The 5,978-nt window shown below is 43.8% G+C and overlaps 1 non-coding gene across 1 annotated transcript; it reads left to right on the forward strand.

Moving 5' to 3' along the window:
* The first annotated feature begins 4,888 nt into the window (after positions 1-4,888).
* Positions 4,889-4,997, forward strand: LOC127229450 (small nucleolar RNA SNORA51). Its single transcript, XR_007835140.1, has one exon. It is a non-coding gene; the product is annotated as a small nucleolar RNA SNORA51 (small nucleolar RNA).
* The last annotated feature ends 981 nt before the right edge of the window (positions 4,998-5,978 follow it).

Consider the following 5,978-nt stretch of genomic DNA (forward strand, 5'->3'; position numbering starts at 1 on the left):
CCCTACATGTGGAATTGGGGTGGGGGATGGGAAGGGAGGGTGGTCAGGGTGCATGTGAGGGGGCAGAGAGCGTAAGAGGGAGGGAGGCAGGGAGAGGGAACTGGGATCAACATGTAAAATAATAAATTAAATTTAAAACAAAAAAAGAAAGAAAAAGAGAGTAAGTAAGAAAGCTGAATTTGTTTTATAAGCATCTGCCCTCTTGGGATCAATCCAGTCTCCTGAGTGATGCCCACTCCCTTGAGACCACTCTCATTCAGGAGCATCAGGTCTCTAAATATAGCCCCATCTCTTCTTCTAGACCCACCAAGTCATCACCACCTCAACACTGCTGTGCAGGAGACCGATTCTAGCACATGCGCCTTTGGGAGCGATCCTCAAACCACATCAAAACCACGGCATAGCCTTCACAACCATGAGCCTTGATCTGACTCTGAAAGTTGCAGATATAGCAGGTACTATCAGATACTATCACAAAATAATGGAAGACTACCAACGGCAAATGGAATGAGATTTTAAAAGTCTTGACTCTGGACACTGTCTGGATAATGTGCAACCACAGTTTGGCTGCACCACCTTTCAATTGATGATAAATTAGGGGACCTCCAACATCAATACTGTGATTCTGTGATTTCTAGTAATCATGCTGGAAACCACATACAGTTTTCATGGACAAAGAGCTCTGGTGTTGCCTCCCACAGCCAAGTGGCCACCTGCATTGCCCCCTTTCTCTTCTTCCTCCCAGAAAAGTTCCTGGGCCCTGATATGGACTTAGACTCTGAGGCCTTGTATGTCGACTCATCTTGTAGGACCAGCAGCTCTCTGACCAATGCTATGTGGAGAGGTATCCTCAGGTGCTACCCTCACACAGGTGCTCCATTACAGATGTGCAATAAACCATCGCCAGATGGACAGTGCCCCCACCCTATCAGAATAGTCAGCTTCCCTCTGCTGGCCATATGTGACCTCCAACTTTAGTCTCTACTGTGTTACTCTGCCCTTTCCTACATACGAGAAATTGCCCCTCTTATAGGATCTTACACACACACACACACACACACACACACACACACACACACACACCTACCTCACAGAAGATAGACAATAATCAAAGGTCAGTGGCAAAGCTGACCTAGAGAGAAATGTATTGGTATAGTGATGAAAGCATCCTCTGCAGGGCTAGCCCTGGAGCGTTATGGCTATAAGCCTGACTGTGAGGACAGATAGCCTTACAAGGCAGTAGCCATGTTACACTGTAACAGCTAGCCATTATTATGTTACAAATTTGGCAATTTCCATCTTTTTTTAAATAACTTGTCTTCCCTATGGGGAACCCATGTGTGAATGTCTTATAGTCAAGGATCCAATTTGGTACACAACTAAATTACTTTTTTTTTTTTTTAACAAATGCAGAGGTTATCTGCAAAATCCTATCCCAATGCCCATAAAATCTCACCAATACTTCTAGCTAGTGGCAGGTAACAAAGACTCAATCACCAACACATCCCAATGTAAGCAAGGACTATACAAATGCTCAGCACACCATGACAAGTCAGTCTTCACTGGATACCCATAGCTCTCCATTGGCCATCCTTCCCTCACCCAGAGAAAGCTAGACATTCAACAGAGACAGTGCTCCATCAAACGTAAGACACACCTCACACAAATATGTGGGAAATAGGAGGCTGAGCCTGTAACCAATTGAGGTGCCCTAGAGGCCGATAACAGTCACTAAAATATCACATGCTCTGATTCCTACCACTTAGAACTGCACTGCTCCATGCATTTACCTTCACGGGGACACCGAGAATACAGGTGGCAAGGGCAGCCCCGGGGTCCGGAGTGAGAATCAAACAGCCTCACTTACTTAGCTCGAGGTTTCACCCATCTAACCCTGGACAGCATTTTCTGTATTCATTTTTTGTTTGAAATTCCAGTGGGATTTTACCAAGCAGACGAACTCCACTCTAACAGTTCACACACATCAACTCCACGAGAGCCAACCCGCCGCAGTGCACAGTCTCTCCAGCAGCACTTGCTTTCAGGAGTCACTCACTTGTAGGACAGCAAGCTCAGTGTGCATATGATTCACCACACAATGGCGAACAGCACCACACACACCCATATCCATGTTTCCCTGAACCCACATGCAAGGTATGTTACCTACATACAAAGGCTGGGACTTTGCATGGAACCTTTGTGTACTCCAGGGATCATGGTTTCAAATGATGAGTACTAGCATTTGCTAATTAGCTATGTACCTGTTGACATATCTTACTATATTTTGTCCTAATATTTAAAGAAATTATTGTTGATATTAATATTTTAAGTGTGTGTGTGTGTGTGTGTGTATGTGTATACACATATGGGTATATAATCACAAGTTTAGGTGCTTGTGTAGGTCAGAGGCATCAGATCCACTGCAGCTAGAGTTACAGATGGTTGTGAGCTGCCTGACATGAATGGGAACTTGGGTTCTCTGGAAGAACAACAGGTGTTATTAACCACTGAACAATCCATCCAGTCCTGGCCCTGAGTTTTACCAATAGCTAAGAATGTGTTTTTGAAGGGCCTCAGACTCACATAAGAGTATTTTATCATATTCTCCTGGCTTTTTCCTACGAAGTAGGCCAAATAGTTCAAACAGGCTTTGAAAGTCTGTCTTGTATTGGGAATGGTGGCTTACATCTGTAAAACCAGGAGATGGAGTCAGAAGGAATGTCATAAATGAGGGGCCAGCCTGAGCTATAATATATATGAGTTGCAAGCCAGCCTGGTTGCAAGATGAGATATCTCAACTCCAACCCCAACAAAAAACCCCATACTACCACCACTGAAAGCAAACCCTAGCTTGTAAACTGTAAAATTATAAGTTTTCAAAGTGTTTTTAGCATTGGCTTTAAACCTGGGCATCAGAAAATAGCCTACGATGTATATTACAAGTTAGCATGGGAGTGGGTTATTACATAAGTAAATCTACTATGTGTAACGAGTAAAGTTTTTCCTGCCAACCTGGGCCCAGAGCCGCACCAGCACCAATTAACACACAGACACGCTGTATTTGATATAATGCTGTTGGCCAGGTACTTGTTTCTTATTGGCTAGTTCTGTCTTAATTATTAACCCATTTCTATTAATCTAAGTATTTCCACGTGGTCTAATCTTACCTGAGAGAGAGGCTGGCGTTCACTCTCTCCAGTCTCTCCATGTTGATTCCTCCTTACTCCTTCCTTGAATCCTCCTTATCTCCTAGTCCCACCTATCTTGCTTTCCTATTGGCCAACAATGCTTTATTCATTAACCAGTATGAGAAACATATTTATAGAATGACATCGCCCATCAACAATGGCCCCTGAATATTGGCCGCAATGTTATGTACTTCTGAAAAAGCTGAGGAGAGGCTCTTAGCTTAAAATCAGTTGATACAAAGCAGACAAAACATATTTTCTGTTTATTTAGTGTATGCTAATCTGCTAACAACAGATAAACCCTGGGCTATAAGAAGCCAAGCTGCTGCTGCTCTTCCAACCTCTGATCTAGGGACTCACGTGCCTGGCTGAACCGGGGCTCCCTATGTGAGTGTCCCAGTTCTGAGGATCTCAGAACATGGTTTGCAAACAGATCTACCTCAGAACCTTCACACTCGCATTACATTTATGTTTATCTTTATATATATATCTATATCGTATTCAACATGTTTTGGATGCTGACACATTGCCATTCTGGAGACTGAGATATAAAGCAGCAGGCATTGTAGCCAAGAACCAAAAGTAATGACACCTGTATGCTGAGATGCTCTACAAAGTCAGGCATTCCTAAGAACAGACAGTAGGGCATCTAGGTTTGTGACAGCATGTCATTACATACAAGAGCCCACAGCGTTACAAGCTGTACTGATAGATTGACATATGACATCACAGGAAGACATTCCAACAACCTTCTGAACTAATAAACTACTGTTTCAAGGAGCTGGGAAGAAACTTGGCCAGTAAAGTGCTTGCCATGCCAGCATGTGGAATTGAGTTTCCTCCCAGAAGACAGCTTGGCTGTGCGTGGGAACACACCTGTAATCCAGAGCCGTGGAGGTGGGGTATCTCTGGGGCTTGCTAGCCAGATGGTCTATCTGAAAGGGTGAGCTCCGGGTTCAGTGAGAGGCCCTGCCTCAGAATTAAGATGATTTCTTGTTTTACAGCTGAATAGAATTCTACCATGTATATGCCCAACATTTTCACTGCCCATTCATCATTTTAAGGATATCCAGGTTGCCTTTTCTAGCTACCGTAAGCAGTATCAGTGAACATGGCTGAGCATGTGTCTGTGGAGTAGGATGTTGAGTCTGCAGACACACGGGAAGGAGTGGCAGAGCTGGGTCACACGGCACATTTATTTCTTAGCTTTCTGCCAACTCTCAACACTAATTTCCCTAGTGGCCGCACGGTTTGCAACTCCGCCAAGAGTAAATGAGGGTTCCTCACCTCCCACCCCTTCCCCAACATTTACTGTCAGCTCTTTTCTTGACCTTAGCCATGCTGACTGGGGCAAACTGAAATCTCAAAGTAATTTTAATTTGCATTTCCCTTGTTGCTAAGAATGCTGAACACTTCTGGTATGTTATGGAACCATAGCATACAATTCTGAGGTGACCCCGACCCAAAAAGACAATCTCTGTATGTTCTCAATGTGGATCCTAGGTCCAAACCTTTAGAGTATGTCACCTGGAGTAACAGCAAACACCAGGAAAACAGAAAGGGACCACAGCATGGACCTCTAGCAAGGGGAATAGTGAGACATGGGTACAATGAAGGGAGGAATATAGGAGGAGACTCAACATGGAGGAAGAGGGAGGAAGGGGGGATAAATATATTAAGGATGTCTGAAAAAGCTACAAGGAGTCATATTATTTTATATCTACTTAAAATTACTCATACAGGCCTCCTTGTGGTACACCTCAGCCTAGGCCATTGTGCCTGATCTGTATTGTGAATGGAGAGACATGGTAAAGAAATTACACACCCATACATGCACGTGTGTGTGTGTGCATGTGAGTATATACAAGTATGTGTGTGAGTGTATGTCTGTGGGTGTGTGCATTAGTGTGTGTGACTATGTGTGACCATGAGGGTGTGTGTGTTTGTGTGTGTGTGTGTGTGTGTGTGTGTGTGTGTGTGTAATTTAAATGAAGTTACTACAGTTGGGATGACAATGATTTCTAAGAGCTGTAGACTAAAACCAGGCATGAGAAACCTCCTTTGGGGTTTTGGTCAGGGACTCCCAAAACAATATAAGCTATTTCCATTGCCCTTGGTTGCCCCCAGACATAAAAGGTAAGCCCCTATTGCTAAAAATACTACACATCTTAGAGAAGGACTTGGAGGAGTAAAGCTGGAACCAACCTAAAAGTCTCTTCTTCCTGAGGACCAGCTCTTGCAGTACTGGAAGAAGCTATGAATGCTGCCAAAGGTGAAAAGCAATGCATAGTCTTACTATTTGTAACACCTACTAACAAAACAGTGACTGCAATGGCAAGATATCCCAAAACATGAAATAGTAGTTAGCCTAAGATAACCAACAGCTATCTAATTGGACTGAAGGCCCACTCAATGGAAGGAATTCATGCCCACTACCCACGCTAGTAAGGCCATAGGCCCTCAAAAGAACCAACTACTGCCACCTCACCAAACCAGTGTAATTTCTAACTGCATTCTAAATATTTACCCCTAAGCCCACACTAAGTGTAGCTAGCACTCAATCCTCACCAAAGAACTAACTTTCACAGCAGATGCAAACCATTCTAGAAAGCTACAAATGGCCAAAATGCAGAGATCTGCTGAATGAGTTGCCCACTTGATACATCTACCTCACAATTACTACACCTAAGCCTCAAGGTACAGTAAGGGGGTGGGGGGGAGGGATTTTAAGAGCCAGAGAACCCCAATTGGGTTTCTGTTGCTGTACAATGTTTTCCACATGTGACAAGG

This window comes from Phodopus roborovskii, unplaced genomic scaffold (assembly GCF_943737965.1).
Source record: "Phodopus roborovskii unplaced genomic scaffold, PHOROB, whole genome shotgun sequence".
NCBI classification, from domain to species: domain Eukaryota; kingdom Metazoa; phylum Chordata; class Mammalia; order Rodentia; family Cricetidae; genus Phodopus; species Phodopus roborovskii.